The sequence below is a fragment of the Bos grunniens genome, chromosome 27 (assembly GCF_055505025.1).
Source record: "Bos grunniens cultivar Pamir isolate PY7600 chromosome 27, Bosgru_T2T1.0, whole genome shotgun sequence".
Taxonomy (NCBI): Eukaryota; Metazoa; Chordata; class Mammalia; order Artiodactyla; family Bovidae; genus Bos; species Bos grunniens.
In genome coordinates, this window is record NC_141191.1 from 1164277 (window position 1) to 1189327 (window position 25051).

General features: G+C 41.7%; 1 protein-coding gene and 1 long non-coding RNA gene across 15 annotated transcripts in view; one reads left to right on the forward strand and one right to left on the reverse strand.

Annotated features, from left to right (window-relative positions):
• Positions 1-11979, reverse strand: part of LOC147343384 (uncharacterized) — a 35678-nt gene extending 23699 nt beyond the window's left edge. The window contains exon 1 of the long non-coding RNA XR_015156079.1: positions 11874-11979. This is a non-coding gene — a long non-coding RNA (uncharacterized LOC147343384). The remainder of the gene's footprint in view (positions 1-11873) is intronic.
• Positions 11980-15838: 3859 nt separating this feature from the next.
• The window catches only part of LOC147343385 (liprin-alpha-1-like), a 98670-nt gene continuing 89457 nt past the window's right edge, over positions 15839-25051 (forward strand). For 8 of the 14 annotated variants that reach the window (XR_015156067.1, XR_015156068.1, XR_015156066.1 and 5 more), the window contains exon 1: positions 15839-16033. The gene's annotated coding sequence lies outside the window, so the exon portion shown is untranslated. The remainder of the gene's footprint in view (positions 16034-25051) is intronic. The other 6 variants (XM_086379856.1, XM_086379855.1, XM_086379862.1 and 3 more) reach the window with 3 other exon arrangements.

Below are 25051 nucleotides of genomic sequence, written 5' to 3' on the forward strand. Positions count from 1 at the left end.
TTCTCTCTCACTGTCAGAACATTCCTATTTAGAAACTAGCTCAGGGCTATTTCTTCCCTTTTGTGGAGGAGGATGAGGAGCTGGTTTCATGCTTCCAACAGATCTGTTTTCCTTCCTTTTTTTAGACTCTCAAATTCTGCTTTCAAAGGGCAGGCAAAATGGAGACTGAAATAATTGATTCAACAACAACCTCAAGGCCTGTAAAATGCCGTCTTTGCTACTAACCAGGGAATATCATATATCACAGGTAGACACTTTTTATACTTTAGAGAAGAAGAAAAAGAATACCATTTTCTCCTCCCTCCTAATTAACTGCCCCCTGGGCTACTAGGACCCTCAAATAACAGTGACAGATAATCTCAGAATTTCTAGATGACAGTAGAAGAGGGGATTTCCCTGGTGGTCCAGTGGTTAAGACGCTATGTTTCTGCTGCAGAAAGCAAGGGTTCAGTCCCTGGTTGGGCAATTAAGGTCCCACAGGCCAATGGAGTGGTCAAAACAAGCAAACAAAGAAAAAAAAAAAAATAGAAGAGAGCCTATGCTATGCTAAGTCACTTCAGTCATGTCCGACTCTGTGCGACCCCATAGACGGTAGCCCACCAGGCTCCCCTGTCCCTGGGATTCTCCAGGCAAGAACACTGGAGTGGGCTGCCATTTCCTTCCCCAATGCATGAAAGTGAAAAGTGAAAGTGAAGTCGCTCAGTCGTGTCCGACTCTTAGCAACCCCATGGATTGCAGCCTAACAGGCTCCTCCATCCATGGGATTTTCTAAGCAAGAGTACTGGAGTGGGGTGCCAGAGAGCCTACAAAATAAAATTTAAAAACCTATAGAATTTTTCAGAAGACTGAAAAATCAGGATTCAGGGCTTTCATGGTGGTCCAGGGGTTAAGAATCTGCCTGCCAAAGCAGGACATACAGGTTCCATTCCTGGTCGAGGAAGATTCCACACGCCTCGAGGCAGCTAAGCCAGTGATCCATAACTATTGATCCCGCATGGCCTAGAGTCCACGTACTGCAGCTAGAGAGTAGCCCCCACTCGCTGCAACTAAAGAAAGCCCTCGTGCACCAACAAAGACTCAGTGCAGCCAAGAAAAAATAAAGAATAACCAAAAGAAAAATCAGGATTCACACATTTTCTGAACTCTTCTCTTGTGTCTAACAAAGTCCTATCAAGCATCTAATTCCCCTCTGAGTCTCGGGCACCAGCCATTTTCTGGCACCCACTGGTCTCACTCTTCCCAACTCCTCCTCCACGTGCAGCCCGTGCTCCACCTGACCTTTCTAGGATTCGCTATTACCCACCAGGTGATTCTGTTCATTTTCTCTTCCCAGGTAGATTGAAGCTACTTTCCCTTATATGATCCACAGGTTCCAGGGGAAGCTCTCAACAAAACACCTGCTGACTGAACAACAACAAGAGATTCAGATGTCATAGAATTTTAGGGCTAAAAGGAATCTTAGGATCTTTTGGTTCACTTTTTCTGCTTTAGAGAGGATAAGCAGAGGCCCAAAGGGTTACCTTTATAGATTTTAAAGAAAAATCATTGGTTCCAGACTGTTCAGTTGAATACTATACTTGGTTCCTCACTAGAAAGTCATGTGGTGCAAGCGTGCTTAGTCATGTCCAAGTCTTGGAGACCCCATGGACTGTAGCCTGCCAGGCTCCTCTGTCCATGGGATTTCCCAGGCAAGAATACTGGACTGGGTTGCCATTTCCCACTCTAGGGGAATCTCCCTGACCCAGGGATCAAACCCACATCTCTTGCATGTCCTGCATTGACAGGCAGAGTCTTTATCACTAACACCTAGGAAACCCTGCTAGAACCACGGTCTTTCTATTCTGACCCCCAACCTTGATCTTCCCTATTCTGACCTCAAGCCCTACATTCTCAATGAATTGCTGCCCATGGTTTGACTTGACAGTGGGAAAAAAAAAAACAATTAGGTCCCAGTATGACAACCTCCTTTCAAAAGGAGGTTGGGAGGACCACCGTGGTGTCCAATGACAACAGAAGGCATCAGAAAGAAAGGGGCACCAACTTGAAGGGGTGTGGAGAGTCAGCAAGAAAGTGGCAGGGGGACTTCCCTGGTGGTCTAGTGGCTAAGACTCCAAACTCCCTATGTAGGGGCCCGAGTTCCATCTCTGGTCAGGGAACTAGATTCCACTTGCTGCAACTAAAAAGATTCCACACACCGCATCTAGAGATCCTGCATGCCGTAATGAAGACCCAGTGCAGTCAAACAAATAAATAAAATAAATATTTAAATAAATTAATAATAAATAAAGTCAGCCATTGATAATAAAATCAAATAAAGAGGGTAGGAGATAGGGTCTTTAGAGGGCCAATGGCCAAGTCTAAGCAGAGTCCAAGCCAATCCAGTTCTTCACCAAAAGGCGATTAGAGTCAGGTAGGAACTGATAGGCATGAGGGGCAGAAAGAGAAACACTAGACAAACTCAGATCTGGTTCTGACTCTACCCTTGACAAGAAGTATAATTTGGAACAAATTATTTAACTCTCAGGCCCTCAGGCAGACTCAGAATCTTATAGTCTCTGGTTGGGAGCAAGTCTTCATTTCAAGGATTTGCAATCAGATTTTTGATCTTAAAAAGCTGGAAGAGGGTTGGAAGGATAAATTGGGAGTTTGGGATTAACATATACAAACTGCTATATATAAAATAAATAACCAACAAGGACCTACTTATAGTACATACACTACTCAATATTGTGTAATCACCCGTAACGGAAAGAATCTGAAAAAGAATAGATATGTATAACTGAATCCCTTTGCTGTACACTTGAAACTAACACAACATTGTAAATCAGCCATACTTCAATTAAAATAAAAAAAGAGCCCAGAAACAGTATCACTTCAAATGGAAAACATTAGAGAGAATCATCTTTCCTTGCAGAATGCTGCAGTTTGTTTACATCACAGTTTACTCAGAGCCTGCTGTTAAGTCAAAATCCCATGGTTGTTATTTTAGTCTGTTGACACTGTGGTTGCATATTTCACCATGTGACATCATTACCATGGAGGCACAAGACATTTTGGAGCTCCTAAATTATGACCGATGGATGGTGGTTAGGTGGTTTTTCTCAGAACACCCTTTTAACTACATGTGTACTGTACTACATGTGTGAACCATATTAAAAAAAAAAGAAATGTTGATCACTTTCAATTAAAACACTAGATGGAAAAAAAACCCTACACTAGACAGCAAAGAAATACATACTTATAAAACATTCCTCCTCTCAAAGTTTTCACAAAGGCCTGAAATATCTTGTAATCTGAGGATGCTATAATTTTGGCATCTACATTTCAATTCAATCTCTTTGCTTAAAGCCTCTTGTGAAGTTAAACTCCTATGAGGTTTATTGTAGACTGAAACAGTTTCATATTTTTCATTTTACTACAGAATAGAAAAAAGGCAAAATTAAAACAAAAACCAGGGACTTCCCTAGTAGTACAGTGTTTAAGATTCCACGCCTGCAATGCAGGGTGCCTGGGTTCTATCCCTGGCCAGCAAACTAAAATCCCATATGCTGTGCAGTGTGGCCAAAACAAAAAAAGAGGACCTCAAAATTACGCTGATCATTGGCAAATGTTGTAGAAGTGTAGAAAAGCCCTTGAAGTTATCGTATGGACATGGTCTGCCCAGCTGCAAACTTAGGTATCTATTTTTAACCGCTTTCACACAGTCACAATGCAGGAGACATAAAGGATGTGGGTTTAATCCCTGGGATGGGAAGATTCCCTGGAGGAGGGCATGGCAACCCACTCTAATATTCTTGCCTAGAAAATTCCATGGACAGAGGAGCCTGGAGGGCTACAGTCTGTGGAGTTGCAGAGAGTAGGACAAGACTGAGCACATGTGCACACACTATTAATAGTTTGCTGTATACGTATGCAAATTCCATGTGTGTGTCTAAGTACTGATACATTCATTCACATCAGTTCAGTTCAATTCAGTCACTCAGTCGTGTCTGACTCTTTGCGACCCCATGAATCGCAGCGCGCCAGGCCTCCCTGTCCATCACCAGCTCCCAGAGTTCACTCAGACTCACGTCCATCGAGTCAGTGATGCCATCTAGCCATCTCATCCTCTGTCATCCCCTTCTCCTCTTGCCCCCGATTCCTCCCAGCATCAGAGTCTTTTCCAATGAGTCAACTCTTCGCATGAGGGGGCCAAAGTACTGGAGTTTCAGCTTTAGCATCATTCCCTCCAAAGAAATCCCAGGGCTGATCTTCAGAATGGACTGGTTGGATCTCCTTGCAGTCCAAGGGATTCTCAAGAGTCTTCTCCAACACCACAGTTCAAAAGCATCAATTCTGTGGTGCTCAGCTTTCTTCACAGTCCAACTCTCACATCCATACATCACCACATACATATGGGTATATACACAGGCCAAGATTTTTTTAATTTGTATTATATTTAATTTTTATTGAATTATAATTGACATATAATGTTAGTTTCAGGTGTGCAACATAGTGATTTGACAGTTTTTTAATTTTTTTTTTAGTTTTTTAATTTTAATTATTTTTTTATTGAAGGATTTTGCTTTACAGAATTTTATTGTTTTCTGTCAAACCTCAACATGAATCAGCCATAGGTATGCATATATCCCCTCCCTTTTGAACCTCCCTCCCCTCTCTCTCCCCACCCCACCCCTCTAGGTTGATACAGTGCCCCTGTGTGAGTTTCCTGAGCCATGCAGCAAATTCCCATTGCCTATCTATTTTACATAAGGCAGGCTAAGATTTTTGAAAATACTTTTACTCCAAACTAGAACCTAACTAAACTAAAATAAAAATGGGGGGGAGGGGATAAAATGGGAGTTCTGAATAACAAAATAAATATCATTTCTAATAGAAATTGTTATTTCTCTTATCATTGCTCATCTAGAAATTATCATAAAATTTTTAAACATTTTTATTTATTTGACTGCACTGGGTCTTAGTTGTGCCATGTGGGTTCTTTAGCTGCAGCATGCAAACTCTTGTGGCATGTGGGATCTAGTTTCCTGAACACAGATGGAATCCAGCCCCCTGCATTGGGAGCACAGACTCTGAGCCACTGGGCCACCAGGGAATTCCCTAGAAATTCTCATAAAATTTGACAAAAGCTATTCAGGCTTCCCAGGTGGAGCCAGTGTTAAAGAACTCACCTGCTGGGACTTCCTGGTGGTCCAGGGGCTAAGACTCCATGCTCCCAATGCAGGGGGCCTGGGTTTGATTTCTGGTCAGGGAACTAGATCCCACATGCTGCAACTAAGGGTTCACATGCTTCAACAAAAATTGCAGCCAAATAAATTAAAAAAAGAAAACTCACTTGCTAATGCAGGTGATATAAAGGACCTGCATATAAAGGTCGATATAAATCGACCCAAGGATCGATCCGTGGGTTCATGAAGATCCCTTGGAGGAGGTCATGGCAACCTACTCCAGTATTCTTGCCCAGAGAATCCCACAGACAGAGGAGCCTGGCCGGCTATAGTCCGTGGGGTGTCCAAGAGTCGGACACAACTCAGTGACTAACACACATGAAGGGTCCTCAGTGCTATGCACGGGAGGTAGGGTCGAATTTATCCTTTAAAGCAATCTGTTATCAGTTTTGCTTCATAGGATTAGTTTGGTATTTTAGAAAGATCGTTCTGGGACCAGAATAGAGGATGGATTAGAGAAAGTGAAACCAGCTGAGGGGTTACTGCAATGTGCCAGGTGAAGGGGGCTGAGTGTGTGAACTGAGAACGTGGAGCTGGATGTGCACAAGTCAAAGGAGAAGAGGGGTCTGAATGAAGAGACCTCGGAGGAAGACTCACAGAACCTGAAAACCAGTTGGATATGGAGGTGAAGGGGAGTTGGTAGATACTCCACCTTCTCATCTCCTAAATCTTTTAAAAAATATTTATTAATTTATTTGGTTGTCCTGGGTCTTAGTTGCAGTACACAAGGTCTTTAGCTGCAGTATGTGGGACTGAATTCCCTGGCCAGTGATAGAACCTGGGCCCCAGCCCTGGGAGCAGAAAGGTGATATAAAGGACCTGCATATAAAGGTCCTACACCTGCAGAAGAAATGAATCATACAATCTTCAGAATACTAAAAATACTAATACCATATAATCTTTTTTAGTACACTGGGACAGGGACTAGGGGGAGAGTAACATTTACTGGGAGTATTTTATATGTCAGGCACTTAATAGGTTTTCTCAATTAAAACCCATAACAATATGGTAAGGTGGTGGGTTTTAGCTTATTTTTACAGATGAAGAAAATGAGGCTCACTGAAGTTACATGCTTTGCCGAGTTATACAGACAGTAGGTGGTGAAACAGGGAATCAGACTCAGGTCTGTTTAACTCTGTTTGATTTTCATTGGACCAAGGGGAAAAAATCAGAATCATTCTTAACTAAAAACATACCATACTGGTCAGAAAGAAGTATTTATAAAATCACCATGCAATCTGAATTACTCCATTGTCCCTTGTGACCTCCTTCTTCCTCTGTTACCTTTCTGACATCTAACTAACAAGGGCTCTAGCTTGCTACCATATTTAAGAAGTAGAATAGTTTAATGGACAAGGCCAAGAATTTACATATGGACAGATTTGGGTTTATTGGGGAAAATATACAGTGCACCCAGTACTGTATATGTCTGCCTTCATTTTTGTGGCCTCACGGCACATGCGATCTCAATTCTCCAGCCAGAGTTGGAACTCACATCCCTTGTACTGGAAATGTTGAGTCTTAACCATGACTGCTGTTGTTCAGTCACTAAGTTGTGTCCAACTCTTTGCAACTCCATGGACTGAAGTACACCAGGCTTCCCTGTCTTTCACTATCTTCCAGAGTTTGCTCAGACTCATGTCCATTGAGTTGATGATGCCATCCAACCATCTCATCCTTTCTTGCCTCCCTTCTCCTCCTGCCTTCAATCTTTCCCAGCATCAGGGTCTTTTCCAAGAAGTCAGCTCTTCGCATCAGGTGGCCAAAGTTTTGGAGCTTCATCTGCAGCATCAGTCCTTCCAATGAATATTCAGGGTTGATTGCCTTTAGGATTGACTCATTTGATCTCCTTGCTGTCCAAGGGAGTCTCACAGGTCTTCTCTAGTACCACAATTAAAAAGCATTAATTCTTCAAAGCTCAACCTTCTTTATGATCCAATTCTAACCATTGGACAGCCAGGGAAGTCCCTGTCTGCCTTCATTGGATTAAAGCACTCTAATTTCCATGAGGGACTACTTTTCCCTCAGTGTTAAGGGTCTGCTGGCTTGGTTAATCAAGGTGGCCTCCCCTTGCCCAGTCATGAGACTAAGCTAGGCCAGGTAACTGATGCTGGCTTATCCTTGCTTTACAGCCAAGGTGATCATTCAAAGTACCGTAGATGCTCTGAGTAGACTGTTAAGCTGTTCTTAGACTCTTCTTGTAGGGGCTTCCTAGGTGGTGCTAGTGGCAAAGAATCCGCCTGCCAATGCTGGAGACATAAGAGATGCAGGTTTGATCCCTGGGTCAGGAAGATCTGCTGGAGGAGGCCATGGCAGCCCACTCCAGTATTCTTGCCTGGAGAATCCCTTGGACAGAGGACCCTGGTGGGCTATGGTCCACAGAGTCACAAAGAAGCAGACACGACTGAAGCAACTTAGCATGCATGCATGTCCTTTCTTATCCATTCTGTGAGCCACCTGATAGCCTTCAATAAATTTCACCTACATTAGCTAGAAGACCCTTCTTGTAGGGGCATCCCTGGTGGCTCAGATGGTAAGGAATCTGCCTGCAATGCGGGAGACCTGGATTCGATCCCTGGGTTGGGAAGATTCCCTGGAGGAGGGCATGGCAATCCACTCCAGTATTCTTGGCTGGAGAATCCCCATGGACGGAGGAGCCTGGCGGGCTACAAAGAGTTGGACACAACTGAGCGACTAAGCACACAGCATGCACACATTAGCTAGAATCTATTTCTATTGTTTGCAACCAAAACTTTTTACATTACACAGTTTGGATTCTGGCTCTAAAACTTACTAGCTTTGAAACTTTTTGCAAGTAGTCACTCAGTCGTGTCCGACTAACCCCATGGACTGCAGCATGCCAGGCTTCCCTGTCCTTTCCCATCTCCCGGAGGTTACTCAAACTCATGTCCATTGAGTCAGTTATGCCATCCAACCATCTCGTCCTCTGGCATCCCCTTCTCCTCCTGCCTTCAATCTTTCCCAGCATCAGGGTCTTTTCTAATGCGTGTGCTCTTTGCATCAAGTGGCCAAAGAATTGGAGCTTCAGCTTCAGCATCAATCCTTCCAATTAATATTCAGGACTGATTTCCTTTAGGATTGGCTTGGACAGGTACACACTGCTATATTTAAAATGGATAACCAACAGGGACCCACGATATAGCACAGGAAACTGTGCTCAATGGCAGCCTGGCTGGGAGGGGAGTCTGGGGGAGAATGGATACATGTATACATATGAGTGAGACCCTTCATTGTTCATGTGAAACTACCACAACAGTGTTAATTGGTTATACTCCAACACAAAATAAAAAGTTAAAAAAAAAAAATAAATAGCATCACCACAGACTTTCTTAGAACTTCCTGTTATTTACAGAGTTCTTCAAAGCCTGTCCTTGAAGAGGGCACAACAAAATATTTTAAGGTAAAAAATATTCAAAGCAGATTGATGGCATTTTCACTATATATCCTCAGTGTTTCTGTATGTTTGTGCCTTCTTCCTCTCTGAAGGTATGTTTCACATTCAAAGCAGTGGTGCTGAGTTGGGGACTGCACAGGGCTCCAAAAATTGTAGCAGCAAATATAAGACAATTTAAAAATATATTTATTTTTATTTATTTATCTGGCTGAGCCAGGTCTTCGTTAGGGCATGTGGGATGTAGTTCCCTGACCAGGGATAGAACCAAGGTCCCCTGGACCACCAGGGAATTCACCCAGACAATTTTTTGATCCACATGCCACAACTAAGACCTGGCACAGCCAAATAAATAAAAATAAATATTTTTTAAATTAAAAAACCATTAGTTTTTGACTTACAGAGGATTCCCCAAAATGCTAGATCTGAAATTTTGTGACTCTCACTTGACATGTAATATTCCCTCTCAGGTTTAAATTAGAACTAAAGATAAAGCCAATGTTTTAAAACCTCAGGGTTTTAAACCATAGATAATATCTTCCTGAAGTTGCCTGCTGATACCACTCCCCTGGAATAAGGGAGAATTAAGGAGGTTCAGATGAGCCCTCACATTCTTAGCTCCTAACAGCTAAGTTGCAAAGATGTAAGAAATGATTTCATTACAGTATTATTAACTGGCTGCTAGAAAAATACACATGAGCAGGCAAATATATAAAGCACGGTCACTGAGTCTAGATCTGCTCAGTTAAAAAATCACATATTTCCTTTTTTATTGCTATTTATTCATGTTTAATGTTTTTTCTATTTAAACTGATTGAAGTTGTGTGTGTGTGTTTTAATTTTTATTTATCTGTTTAGGCCAAGCCACTCGGCTTGCAGAATCTTGGTCCCCAACCAGGGATTGACCCTGGCCCTCGGCAACGAACGTACAGTCCTAACCTCTGGACCGCCAGGGAATTCCTTAAACCAATTGTTTTCAATCTTTTATTTTTTTCAGAGCTATAAAACTCTTTGAGGATATGATGAAAACTATGAATCTTCTCCCTAGAAAAATGCATATTAACATTACATTTTGCTTATACCAGGTTAAAAACTTTTTTTGTAAGCTCAGAAACTCTCTTTTCCCAGTTTGAGTAGAAAACAATCTGACTGATTCTAAGCACGATTTCTGATTAGGACAAGGTAGCTTTTCCAGGTCCTCCCTAAGGTTTTGCATTGTTTTTTTTTTTTTTTTCCTTCCTGGTTATTCAGAGCTAGAAATTATTTGAATTAGGCTTTTTTTTTTTCAAATCAACTTGAATAAAGTTTGGTTTTCAGGAGATGGGCCTGGCTGAGAAAAAAAGCCCTCTTGGTAATAGTCTTCCTGAAGCAGGCAAATGGAGGTATCCTGCCCTGTTTTTTGTCATTATCCTTTTACAGTTTTTTCCTCTGTCCATTCTAGAAGACAGGCAGTGTGCATATCTGCATGCCCACACTGGTTCACAGTATAGACCACTCAGACGCTTTCATACAACATACAAAAAAAGTACAAGACAAAGCAAGTTGCCTTCCCTCCTTCTACATACAAACCTTGCTGTTGTTTTTTCATGACCTCTTTCCCCCTTAATGGCTGTCCTTGCATGTTCCCCTTTATTTTTCTTTGGATAAAGGGGAAGAAAAAGGGCTTATGGCCCTTACCCCCAATGTGTGCTTCTAGTGTCACGTTTAAAGGCAAGGATAGGTCCTCTGGTAAAGTTCCAGTGGTAACACACCTCTAATCCCATCTTCAAAGCCATTCTTCACACTGTCACCATTGCACAACTTCACTAAAGACTTATTAGGTCTGTATTACAGGTATAAAGACAAGTCTTGACTATAATGGAGATTACAGTCTACTACAAGAGGGTTTTTTTAAACAAATAAAAATGTATATATTTAAGGTGATGTTTTAATATATGTACACATTGTGGAATGCTTACCACAATCAAACTATGTAACATATCCATCACCTCCCATAGTTACTGTGTGTGTGTGCATGTGTGGGTGTGTGTGCATGTGTGCATGTGTGTGCTTCTGTGTGTGTGATTACCCTTGAGATCTACTCTTCTAGCTAATTTCAAGTATATAATATATTATTATTAACTATAGTAGCCATGATCCCTGGGCAGGAAGATCCCCTGAAGAAGTAAATAGCAACCCACTCCAGTATTCTTGCCTGGAGAATCCCATGGACAGAGGAACCTGGTGGGCTACAGTCCATGGGGTTGCAAGAGTGGGACACAACTTAGCGACTCAACTACCACCACCATCACCACATAGTCACCATGCTGTACTTAAGGTCTCTAGAACTTATTCATTTTATAACTGAAGGTTTGTACCCTTTGATCAATATCTCCACACTTCCCTACTCCCCAACTTTGGCTAACCACTACTCTATCCAGGGAAGTATTTTTTTAAAGGTCTGTTAGTCATTTTTCAGCTCAAAAACCTTCAGAGACTCGATAATGGCTACAGAATCCTTAGCATGCTGATCTAGGTACACCATGAATTTACATTTTTGGTTCATCCTCCTTCCTCTCCCTTCATGCACTATCTGTACAGACACACTGAACTTCAGATCAGAGAATGTGGTACAAAACTGGTGCTTCTCTGCTAATGTGGTTTTCTGAATGTGCTCACCTGAATCCTAAACTCAGTAGTGCACAGTAGGTGGTCAATAAAACTTGTCTAAATCAGCGGAATGAATGAATACAATAGTGGAGGTGAGGTCGTTTAAGGATTAAAGCTGGTGGCAAAGAAGGTACAACTCAACATTAGGAACCGAGCATTGGGGTTAGACTCAGGATAATCGGGTTTTTATTTGGCGTTTACAGAGCAGAACACGGTTGAGTTTCTCCACTAACACACAGCTCACCCATTGTACACTGCAGTATCATCAGACAAGGAAATAGAGATTACCAGGAAATGATCAGGAAATAGGGTATGGTTAGATTTAAATACGAATTCATCTTATATTCAACTAGGTGGAAACAAAGAGAAACTATAAGACAACGCAAAGACCTAGTGCTTTGATAAGCATATAAGTAATTATTTGTTGGTTGTTAATTTCATATATATGATGCACCTGGTCATTTAACTGCTAATACAGAGCAAAATGTAATTCCCGTGGTCACTGCCAAGGCTCGTGAGAAGCCCCGGAGGACCTGAGAGAAGAGCTCTCAAAAGAGTCTTCATGCAGTGATCACTGCTCTCACCTCTTTAAGTCTTTCTCTTCAAGTCTTTCTCCTCAAGCCTCTAGCGCTGGTGATGCCATAGCTCCGTTTAGCCCGCACCCCTTCCAGTAGGCCAATCACTACCTATAAATCTTTTCTCTGGCATCCGGGGTCTCTTAGGCAACAATGTGTGGTCTCTTGATTGGCCGGGAGATCCTAAAGGGCTGGCTCCAAAATTGGGCACACGGACAAAATGGAAAAATGGGAGTGCCCAGAGGGTGGGAAAGGCTGCCATCTCTCAATACAATGCTAGGACGAATATGCAGCTAATCCTGAAACAAACAGCATTAAATGCCCCCATTCAAGCCGTAAGTATGTTCCAAATCAGGCCAACCTACTGAGCATGCCCAGTTATATCGTTCTGGTTACTCCAGAGTTCTGAAACGTAAACTCCGTTTCTCCCGGTTTTTAGAGTGGCCAACAGGTAAAAGACGGTTGCAGGAAAACAATTCTGGAGAGGTTCAATGAAAGAATAGCACCTGCACACAGGAAGTGGAAGAACGTGGGAAAATTGCCCAACACACACTCAGCAATGCTTCAACAGGAATTGTTATTTATTGGATTAAGGAATTCAGGCCGACTAACAGATACACCAGGGAACCAGCAGATGGCATGCCTGAGTAAGGATAAATCCAAATTTGGGGAATTTTACGATCTGGTCTAATTTAATGAAATTTATGAAGCATCTACTATGTAATGAGAGGCAGAGTGAGAATACAAGAATAAGAAAAGAAATCTAATGAGTAGGATTTGAAAATGCAATGTAGAAATAACTACTGGGATAGAACTATAAACTAATGCTGGAGAAAAAACAACATTTCAGAAGGGACATCTGGGAAGTGTAAAACAGTTCTTATGGGCAGCAGCTAACCAAATTAAAAAAAGAAGACTTTTCTTATTATCTCACGTTCTCTAAAATACATAAAAATGTACTCTCTTCCAAGGTAAATAAATGTAAACCCTATGTTTATATTGTTTCATTGTTTTGAAATAGGCAGCATTCGTATATGTCCCGTTTAAAAAGAAAATGAAAAGTAAAGCTCATAGAGGTTGCTGCTTTCTTTAGAGTTGACAAAGGATCAGTAAGTGGCCAAATCGAAACTTATGTTGTCTGAATTCCAGCCCAGTGGCTTTAAGTATGGTTGTATGTTTTATGATCAGGTTGTACATAAAATGAATAAACAAAGACTTTTGCAGGGGTGGAGGCCTGGGGGAGGTAAGTAGATGCAATACTAAATTACCATGTATTACCGGTTAACATGGATGGTTTCAAAATGGGTTCATCCGAAAGAGACCAATTTTAACAACTCCCTGGGAGAGTGTTGGGTATCGGTGAAGTTCCTGAGCTACTAGGGAAGCCCTAAAGACTTTCTATTGGTGGTTATAACATTGAATGAAAGAAAGATGGGATTAAAGAGAGCCCAACACTTTATCCCTGTTAGATCTGAATATTTTTATCCCTGAAAATAAGGTCCCTTTCATTGATCTTCTCAACTAGCATCCTCTGGACCTCTCCTTGTTCAGCCCTTCATCAGTGTGACTGCTGATCCCCCAATGAACAATACCATTCACATTGTGTTCACGGTGAGCATATTGGCTCAATGTCCTTGAAAATTTAACATTACTTTCATTTAAAATTTTTTTAAATTCCTTTTAAAAATATTTATTTGGCTGCACTGGATCTTAGTTGCGGCACACAAGATCTTGGATCTTTAGTTGCAGTTTGTGGGATCTAGTTCCCAGTTGTTCTTCAGTCACTAAGTCGTGTGTGACTCTGAAACCCCATCAACTGCTGCACTCCAGGCTTCCCTGTCTTTCACTAGTTCCCAGACCAGGGATTAAACCTAGGTCCTCTGCATTGGGAGGGTGGAATCTTAGTTACTGGACCACCAGGGAAGCCCCTCAATATTATTTTTAAAGGGAACATTTCAACCATAAAGAAAAGTTTACAGACTTGCCTAAGAAACACCTTTTTCTCCCTGCAGAGATTTTTTAAAATGTTAACATTTTGCTTCATGTGTGTGATTAAGAGTTGAAGCCTCTTTTACATGCTGCCCAGATCTCATTTCCCACCCTGCCTGCCTAGAGGCATCCACTGTCATAAAATTTAGTGTGCTGCCTACTTGTCCACTTTTTATGCTTATTATATATACATGTTTGGCCTTGTAAACAGTGTGACTGTTTTAAAGAGCTATCATAATTTACATACTTTGTAGTTCGCTTCTTTCACTCAGTGGTCTATTTCTGAGATGTGATCATGTTGATACATTCAACGATAATTTCTACATCATTCCCACCTCCCACTAGGAGCCAAGATATGTTCTATGCCTGACAGTTTTCACAAGACCATGTGTAAATTGCATAAAAATGTGAGAGCAGCACATCTCTAGAGGATCTGAAGGTACAAGGGATCTAGAAGTACCAGAAGCAGGTCCACACTGATTTTCATAAATGCTCTTAGCTGCTTCACTCACCCTCAGTAGAGGCAGTGTTGGCTCCACAAGACACAATGACTTGATAAGAATCAGCCTAAGGATCAACATTACTTTTTTTAAAAAAAGTATTACTGCATTCGTATTTATTAATGAAATTGAAAATTTCATTTCAGATCCCTTTTATGACACAATTCCCATAGCTCATCTTCTGACATTAAACTATATTTATGACTGTCTAAACTCAGTATTTATTATAATTTAGGGAGCACCTTTAAAAAAGATTGTTTCACTGGTGGCTCAAACAGTAAATAATCTGGCTGCAATGCAGGAGACCTGGGTTCCATCCCTGGGTCAGGAAGATCCCCTGGAGAAGGGAATGGCAATCCACTCCAGTATTCTTGCCTGGAGCAGTCCATGGACAGAGGAGCCTGGTGGGCTACAGTCCATTGGATCACAAAGAGTCGGACACGACTGAGGGACTAACACTTCCACTTTTCTTTGTATAAAATAGTTGCCTATAATTAAAGATGCCACAGAGATGTGTGCCAAGGGTTTGGACAAACCACAGATTATATAGCTGTTTTTGGTCAGTCTCCTAACATGAGGTGGCAAAGATTCAGACGGAAGATTATATTAAAATACACCATTTTAACCAAGTGTACAGTTGAAGAACGTTAAGTACAGTCATACTATGCTACAAGATCAAAGTATTTCTTTAAGTCCTGTGTGCTACCATAGAACAAAATGATGCCTGTGAAGTCTAGGTTGAAAAGGGAGGAAAAGGAAGAGAAAGGAAGGTAGGTAAAATGATGGAGGCAAAGGTAACAGCTTTGGCTTGGAATGAGTGAATCCAGACTCAGCCCTTAAAACGCTGCCTGGCTTTGGCTAAGTCTTTTTAACCTTTCTGGACTATTCTTTTCCGCGTCTGAATAATGAGAGGTTAGGTTTAGATGATTTCTAAGGAATCTTTAAGTTCTGAAATAGCTTATGTAGAAAAAAATAAAATCACTTATGAAGAAAAAGAGAGAAGAAACATTTCCCAAAGAACAGAAGATGGGGAATGCCACCAATAACCTCAAGCCCCACCTGCTCACTAAAGTGGGTGTTGGTAAAGAGGGTATCTGCTCTGCTGCTTCAGCCTGGAGCTCTGCAATATGAAAGCTGACTACCTCCATCTGCACCCAGTAGCACTCTCAGCACCCGCCTCTTAACCATTTCCAATCCCTGGGTCCCCAGGGGGCACGCTGGTTCTCGAAACAGGTTTTGGTGGTCTCGCAATAAAAGCGTCCAGGCTTGAGTGATGAGAGTCGCTAAAATGTCTCAGCAGGGAAGGGAGGGAGAGCTTTGCAAAGGGAACTGAGGGCATTTAAGAAAAGCTTCCAGAGCTTGGAACGACTCCGCCGGAGCAGGACATGGCCAGGCATCAGCCTCGGCGCGAGGTAAAGAACAACGAAACCTGCAGACGGGTATCCAGAAGCTGGGCTCAAAATAGGAGCGCTCGGCCGAGCGTGCGCAGCGCGCCTGCGCCGTACGTACGTGCACATGCTCCCCGCCCCCGCGCCGGGTCGCGCGCCCCCGCGATCGCGAAATTCGCAGTCGCTCCGAGGCGCACGCCGGCGGTCCTCGCTGGCTCCGTTTACCTGAGGGACCTGCGGCCGCCCCCGGCCGGCGCCGCAGCACCCCGGGAGCCCGGCCCCGAGGTGTGAGGTGAGCTCCGGGTCGTGCAGGCCCCTTCCCGTCCGGCTCAGCGGGAAAAGGACTCGGGAGTGGGGACTGAGGCGGTGCCGCCGCGGCTGCCCGCTCCTCGGTCTAACCCTGTGGCGAAGAGCCACCAGCAGCCGCGGCACCTCCTCCTCAGGGATCGTTATTCTCGTCGCCGCCAAAACAAAAGCCTTGGGCGCCGCGCTGTAGAGGGGTGTCTCGGGGCTTTCTCGGGCTGGGCGGCGGGCCGGCGGGGGAGCCCTAGTTTAGGGCTGGGCGCTGAGGCGGACCCATGCCCGCGGACTGGATTAACCCTCTCGGTCCCGAGCCCGCACCGAGCAGCCTGTTCGAGTGTGGCCCGCGCTCCCTGCGCGCCGCCCTCGGAACGAGCCCTGGGGCTCGGTCGGCGCCGCGGGGGCGTGTGGCGCTCCCGGGCGGCTGGGGGTTGTGGGTGGAGCACGCGGCCGCTGGCCGGGAGAACGATGCACCGAGGGCTGGGTGCGGGGGCGCGGGGGGCGTAGCAGCATCTGGACTGCTTCCTGTTTCTAGTCCTGAAAGTTGTCCCCTCTCCTGCCTCCCTTCAGTTTTGCAAAGTCTGCATATTCCTCCTCGAGGCTTCCCCCTCTGCCTCCTTAGACGCTCCGTGTGTTTGCCTTGGGGTACCTTGGGGAGGTTCATCCATAGCCTCTGAAATAAGGTGCTGTTAAACATTTCAAGACATTTTAACGTCTTCTTAGAGGCCTTTTTCAGAATTAGGTGCCTTCCTCAATAAGAGAAAAAGGGGTGTTTTTTCTTTCTTTCTTTCTTAGAACAAAAAAGCATATGCCACTAATTTAGGCAGAAGAGTCAACTCGAAGTTGCAAAATATCTAGGAAGGACAAAAGGTCTGGTTTTGGGCCCAGAATAAATGAAATTTTGAATTTTGGTTCCCTTCTAATTGTAGACAGACAGAGCAGCAGAGCAGTCCAGTAGCTATAGAAATAAATGACTGCTCTATAAGGCTGGTCAAACAAGATCTTATTTTATAGAAGTAGTTTGGAGAGACCTGTAATGTTCATGTATAGGAATTGGGTTACTTGGTAAAACCAATACCGCAGGAGCAGGGAAACAAACACTTGACAAGGGGAATGTTACCTCCCTCTTGAGCCTTCTTTTAGCCTTTAGTGGTGTGCTGACAGTCGAAGGGATAGATAAATCCGTAGTTCTGTTAGTAAGAACCATTTACTCCTCAAGACAGTGCTTTCCATCCGTACTTTTTTTCCCCATCCGTACTTTTAAGCAAATCAATACCATCTTTTTCCTCCATAAGAAGAAGGGGGAAAAAAAAGTGTTTGTTTGAAGTACCAAACCACAACATAGAGGTAATAAGATAGGAAAGTGATGTAAAGGCTTAAGTGGGCAGGCTTGCAAGGATAGAGCTGAAAATAAGAGACAATTGAGATGCAGTTCTTCTTACAGTGTTGCCTTTTATTTAGTGAAATAACAGATTCCTCCTCTACCCCCCTCCCCGCAAATGCTTTGAAACTGTGAGGAAAATAAGGTAGTTGGTTGTCAGGAAGCATTTAACAGGAGGCTTCCTGTGTGCTGTTTTGGATCTGTCAGGAATTCTCTGTTGTTTATTAATTCCTAAATACTCAAGAATTGAGAGGAGAGGCAAGCCTCTCCCAGGGGCTGAGGAATCCAGACATTTCCTTCATTAGTTTTTCTATATGGCGATAAGTACCCTCTTCCTTCTTGTGAACCATATGGTAAAAGTGATTGTTTACAACTCTCTCTCTCTTAAATATGGATCGCCTATGTTTTGTAAGTCTGGAATTTTAATTTTTATCTTTGCTGAGAATAACTACCTTGTAAGACAGTATATATGCTCACACCATGTTAATTAAAACACCTTTGCTCCATCAGAGCTCTGGTCCCCCTGTCTTTCTCACTATCAGGCTCTTTCTTTGGAGTGCAGAGGCCTTCTGAGTTCACTTTCCTGCCCCGGCTTCTAAGACCCTCTGGAGAAGGTGCTGTGCACCTTCACCCCATTGAGAGGGTGCCCGAGGCCTCCGTGAACAGAGCGAGCCCCATGCCAGGGGCTTTATTGGCTTTCTGCGTAAACCAAGGAATATCAGCCTCTTTCTCTCCTTTACTTTCTTAATCGACTCCGGATCACCAGGAGTCCATTAAAGGACCTCAACAATTAGTAAAGCCTATCGTCTTACCTTCTCTTTCCTCCTCCTTTGTTTTTTGTTTTTGTTTTTTTCTCATCCACTAATATTCCCTGCCTCTACATCTCTCCTAAATCTACCCGTGCCCTATTAATAGAGGAGGAAAAGACTGTAGGTTCTTTCATCCCTTTTTTCATCTTAGGTACTGTATTCCTCTAAGCTTTATTTTGTGCTTTGAACATTTAGGTGGATTTTTCTAGAGAGATCCCAGCCATGATTGAGATATTTGAAGTAGGGAGGCTTGAGGGGAAGCTAAATAGTAAAGTGCACGTTCTTTTTTTGTATAGCACAGTGTTGTGAGCGCATCATCACTGGGCAAAGAGAGGGGGTTTTAAACTCACTGTAAGTCCTCTGTTGCCCACTTGACAGGCAAAAAATCTCTCACCCCAAATTAAATTTCGTATGTGTTAGTAAAACTATGAGATTTCATACTGATAAGTTATTCTAAGCATGTTAGTTTGTTGATGTTAGACTGCTGTTGACTTTATTTTCTTCAGGAGACCTGTGATAGGAAACAGTTCTTACTGCATCTTTACCTTATTTCACAGGGAACAGCAGTGTTGGCCTCAAGTGTTTTTTAACCCCTAACTCTCTAGAAATAGAGACATTTAAAGCTGCAGCTACCCACAAAAAGAGCAGTAGTGCAAATGAAAAGCAAGACTTTGAAATATGTATGAGAGGAATTGTTCAGTATAGATTTGGGAGAAGAAGGGTCACAGCGTCTTGAGGAAAGAAGTGAAGGTTTTTTAACAGTGGCATTTCTAGAAGGTTAGGAATGAATGTTTGAAGAGTAACAACTCCTCTTTGACTAGAAATTAGTTTTAACTGACTATTGAATCAGAAATGATGAATCTATCTTTGAGTTACAATTTGTTATTCTGAGAACTAGCAACAGTTTGGGGGGATCCAAGGGATGTGCTGTGAATGAAGTTTAAGAAAAAACAACTAGGCTGCTGCTGCTGCTAAGTCACTTCATTCGTGTCCGACTCTGTGCAACTCCATGGACTGCAGCCTACCAGGCTCCTCCATCCATGGGATTTCCAGGCAAGAGTACTGGAGTGGGGTGCCATTGCCTTCTCCGAACAACTAGGCTAGTAGGCCTAAAAAAAAAAAAAAATCCTGGTCCCCAAAGTTTATCTCATTAAACTATTTTATAGTCAAAACATGCAACCATGCTAAAGGGGGAAAAAAAATCAGGAGCTTGATATTAGAGCATTTTCTGAACAGATTTTAATGGAAAAGGGAAACCAGGCTGGAATTTCAACCTGATTTTTTTTTTAAAGTCCGGACTCTGACCATCTTTTAACTTTTCAGTTTTGTTTTTAGTTTTAAAAGATCTTCTGCTTCTGCTTTCTCTAGTGTTAAAAGTAATATATAATTTGTAAGATGGACTGGATTTTGATGCCTACTTTTCATTTTAATCTTGAACTTTGCTTTTCCTGTATTTTTTTAAGCCTCATCACTCAGCACACTGGAAGATTAGATTATCTTTTGTAATCACTAGATGACTAGACGGACTTTAAAAATTAGATGAAGTAACAAACTGATACCTTGAGATTAGTAAGAATCTAGGCCCTATGAATTAAATATTCTGCTGCTAAGTCACTTCAGTCGTGTCTGACTCTGTGCGACCCCATAGACGGCGGCCCACCAGGCTCCCCTGTCCCTGGGATTCTCCAGGCGAGAACACTGGAGTGGCTTGCCATTTCCTTCCCCAATGCATGAAAGTGAAAAGTGAAAGTGAAGTTGCTCAGTCCTGTCCGACTGCAACCCCATGGACTGCAGCCTACCAGGCTCCTCTGCCCATGGGATTTTCCAGGCAAGAATACTGGAGTGAGGTGCCATTGCCTTCTCCGATGAATTAAATATGGAGCTATATACACTTTAGCAACCAGGAAACAGTATCCTGAGAATGAATTTATTTTTTAAATAAGATATGGAAAACAAAAGGCCAAAACCCACATGAGTTTTAGGAAAAGGAATCTAGCACTTTGAGCAGTGATATGCTCTCAGTGTGTACTTTGCTCTCTAACAAGATGATAATTTACTTGAAAGAAGAAGCTTCAGAGGTAGTGATCCCTAATCCTTATAACGCAGTCTTGGAAAACTCTGAAAGAAGACAAAAGGATATCCTCCTGTTCCCATTGTAGCCAGTGTGTTTGAGGCAACCTTTAATTTCTGAATTGGAAACGCAAAATGTTACATACATGTATAGTGTGTCCAGATAAGTAAATCTAAGCTGAGAAGGATGAAAGGAATCACTTTCTGTACAGAAAGTGAATTGGAATAGAATTGCTAATGTCTTTTGTTGCAGGGCCTTGCTCACAAGCCCCCAGGGCCCACTTTTGTCATTGTATCTTCTGGGATTCTGCCTGCTTTCTTTCCTCTTCACAGTTGCCATTTCCTGCTTTTCCCACCTAAGTTCTTTGGGTCCGGCTTTGTAGCCAGCCTCTGAAGACAGTCTTCCAAGATTGCATCCCCTTTATTGCTGTTTTTCAGGACAAATACTCAACTTATTTTAGGGGCTTTTACTTTTTATCATCAAAAGAGGACTGGTAAATTGGGGAATATCAGATTCCTGATGTTACACATTGGTAAAAATTAAACAGAAACTGGACATGGAACAACAGACTGGTTCCAAATAGGAAAAGGAGTATGTCAAGGCTGTATATTGTCACCCTGCTTATTTAACTTATATGCAGAGTACATCATGAGAATCGCTGGGCTAGAAGAAGCACAAGCTGGAATCAAGATTGCCAGGAGAAATATCTGTAACCTCAGATATGCAGATGACACCACCCTTATGGCAGAAAGTGAAGAGGAACTAAAAAGCCTCTTGATGAAAGTGAAAGGGGAGAGTGAAAGGTTGGCTTAAAGCTCAACATGCAGAAAACTGAGATCATGGCATCTGGTCCCATCACTTCATGGGAAATAGACGGGGAAACAATGGAAACAGTGTCAGACATTTATTTTTTGGGGCTCCAAAATCACTGCAGATGGTGATTGCAGCCATGAAATTAAAAGATGCTTACTCCTTGGAAGGAAAGTTATGACCAACCTAGACAGCATATTCAAAAGCAGAGATATTACTTTGCCAACAAAGGTCCGTCTAGTCAAGGCTATGGTTTTTCCAGTGGTCATGTATGGATGTGAGAGTTGGACTGTGAAGAAAGCTGAGTGCCAAAGAATTGATGCTTTTGAACTGTGATGTTGGAGAAGACTCTTGAGAGTCCCTTGGACTGCAAGGAGATCCAACCAGTCCATCCTAAAGGAGATCAGTCCTGGGTGTTCAGTGGAAGGACTGATGCTGAAGCTGAAACTCCAATACTTCAGCTACCTCATGCGAAGAATTGACTCATTGGAAAAGACCCTGATGCTGGGAGGGATTGGGGGCAGGAGGAGAAGGGGACAACAGAGGATGAGATGGCTGGATGGCATCACCGACTCAATGGATATGAGTTCGGGTAAACTCTGGGAGTTGGTGATGGACAGGGAGGCCTGGCGTGCTGCGGTTTATGGGGTCGCAAAGAGTCAGACGCGACTGAGGGACTGAACTGAACTTTTTATCATCAAAAGAGAACTGGTAAATTGGGGAATATCAGATTCCTGATGTTACACATGGATAAAAATTAAAGTGTAGGGTTAAATATATCTAGTCCTTTTTGTTTTCTGATGAAATAATCATCAGGTCACTTAATCGGAAATTAGTTTTCCACATATCTTGCTCTGTAAAGAAGTGAATGTCTCTTTTCTCAGGGTTAGGGCATGAAAAACTGTTGCCAGACCCCGCATTTTTTACTGGTCCTTGGCACCTGAGACTGTTCCCTCCAGTTAATCCAGCAATTCCCTTTACTCAGCTGAGATTCTGCAGATTCCTATAGTAAAAGATACAATATCAAAAAGAATGAAAAAATCTTTTAACCTTCATGTGATCAGTTGCTGTATTTTGTCAGTATTTGTTTCCTCAATCTTTTGTGCCCGCTGTCTGAAACTTGCAGCTTCTGCAAGGATGGTTCTCTTAGGAAAAAGGACTGTTGCTATCCATACTCATGTGATCCTGATTAGAAGCATTTATTTCATTATGTTATTGAAAAGCAATTTAGAATATATATCAAAAGTTTTTTTTTTTTAAACTGTGCATAATATTTGGTTCAGCTGAGAGGTAATCTGATTTTTTTCAGTATTGAAAATCAATTTTTGACCCATTCTAAGTTTATCATCATTTTTTTTTTGCTTTTCTTGCTATTTTTGTGTCCCTTGGCTTGTTATTTAATCAACAGCCAGTAAATCATTGATTCAAGTAGTAGTATTGTCAGCACACATTTATAGATTTAGCAGACTAATTTTCCCACACACAAATAACATGCAACAGATTTTAAAATAACATTTCAGCATTTATAATACTTTACTACTTTTTTGTTTTGTGTTTTGACCATGCTGTGCAGCTTGTGGGACCTTAATTCCCTGACCAGCGATCAAGCTCGAGCTCCCTGATGTAGAAGTGTGGAGTCCTAATCACTGGACTGCCAGGGAAGTCCCTATAATATTGTATTTTTAAACAATTCAGGTAGTTTTATTCTGTTGCATGTATGTATATTTTTGACAAAAGTGGGAGACTATATGCTGTTTTGTAAACCATTTAAAATTTTATTTTTCACTTATTGTATAGTTACTGTCTTTTCAAGTCAGTATATACAGATCCTGCTCATCATTTTTAGTGAGTGTGTTATGTGTTGGTTGTACCTTAGTTTAACCAGTTCCTTATTGGTAGACTTTCAGATTGTCTCTGGGTTTTTGTACTAACATTTCAGTTATACACATGTGCACTTGCGTTTACTTTCTCAGAATAAATTGGAGAATAGGTCTGCTGAATAAAATTCTATACATTTTAAGGGCTTTTGATGTCCATAGCTATTTTTTTGAAAAACCAGCTAGTTTGCTTTTCCTCCAGTAGTATTTGAAAATGGAGAATTTCCTGGTAGTCTAGTGGTTAGACACTTCACTGCCCCCCTGGCCTGGGTTCAGTCCTTGTTTGGGGAACTAAGATTCTGCAAGCCGTATGGGACAGCCAAAAGAAAAAAGTATTTCCAAGTGTTGGAATGTTGAATATATTCCTTTTTCTGCACCCTCTCTTATACTGTGTTCTGTTATTCTTACTTTGCTCATCTGATTGGCAAAAATGTTATATATCATGTTTGTATGTTTTATTAGTAAAGTTGAGTATCTTTTCATATGTTTTTTGGCCATTTGTAAATTTATGTCCTTTTTCGATTTTTCTATTAAGGTAGTATTCTTTATCTGCTTTTTAAAAAATTCATTTTATATATTACTTTTGCTAAGCACATAATTATGTGCAAATATCCTGTACTGTTTTAAGTTATTCTATTTTAGGATAGCATTTCTCAAAATACAACTTATAGATCACTTGCAACAGTACCGAGATAATCATTAGAATGCATGTATATTCATTTTTCAGAGGTTCAGATTTATTAGACCTATGGGGTTCCTATGAATCTGCTGCACATTAAAATTGGGGAGCCTCTGATTTGGAAGAAATACGAATTTCTTAATATTTTTACTGTTCCTTTTTTCTTCTTGTCTCATGGCATTCTACTGTTTTTTCTTACTTATCTTAATAATCACAAACTACAATCTTAATGTATTAAGGTTTTATTCTACCTCAGTCTAACAATAATTTTACAAAAGTATTTTGATATATGGAAATTTGAATGTTAAAGTACATAGAGGAAAGCACTTTTGTAAGTCTTTGAGAAGCATTGTTTGTAAATGAGGCAAAAGGAATAACAGAAAAACAGGTAAAATAGACAGAAGTATAAGGGGGTTCTCATCTAGTTTAAAAAACTCAATATTACTTTGTTTCTTCCTCAAGTTTTGTGTGGTCATCTTCTTTGAACTGTAAATTTGGAACCCATACTGCTTGAAAAATAGTCTAAATGAAAATTTTGAAATTCTCATTGTTATATACATATTCAGTAGGGAGCAATGTTCCCTTTAATTTTTTTTAAGTTGCAAGCAGATGAACATGCTGCATAAGCAGCAAACCACAAAAATGGAATTTATATGGATGTTTGATACTGTAGCCAAATAAAGCGTTCAGGACTTATTTGACACATTTAATGATATGTGTAATTGTTACAGTGCTGCATGATAATTAAGCTTAAATATACATGACTGTGTTTAATATCACTTTTCCGTAGCCAGACATCACATTTCTGGGCCCAGGTTGAAGGAGGAAAAAATATGGCAGGCCAAGAAGCTTTAACAAGTATTTCTGATTTAGAGATTTCAGTATTAGAGAGATTAGACGTTTGGGACAGAGGTTGCTTGTAACTTTGGTATTTCTAATTCCTAGGGTTGTAGACTTTCCTTTTCCCTTCTTCTACTCAAGACCATATACTTGGGGGAGAAATTGGGAAGATTCAGCCATGGCTTTACTTTCTCCAAATAGTTTTTTCTGCCCAGTGATTAAAGCTTGGGATGCAGAGGTCCCTGTCATTGGTAGTGCACAAAGGACAGTTTCTTTCTCTGCTTCAGCCAAGCCGGTTCAGGATCTCAAGGTCTAAGCTGTCGTGGGCCCTAATATCTGTTTGAGTTGTCCTGTTAACCTGGGTCTCTGAGAATTTCTGAACCTGACTTTCTCATGTTTTCCCAGCCGAGGTTGTGTACTTCAAACAGAAATATTTGACATCTGTGAAACAAAAATAAAGTAAAAGCAGACTTAACATCATTACAAAACCAAATGGAAGTATGATAGTTTTAGAATATGCTTTTTTCCTACCAATGCTGCCTT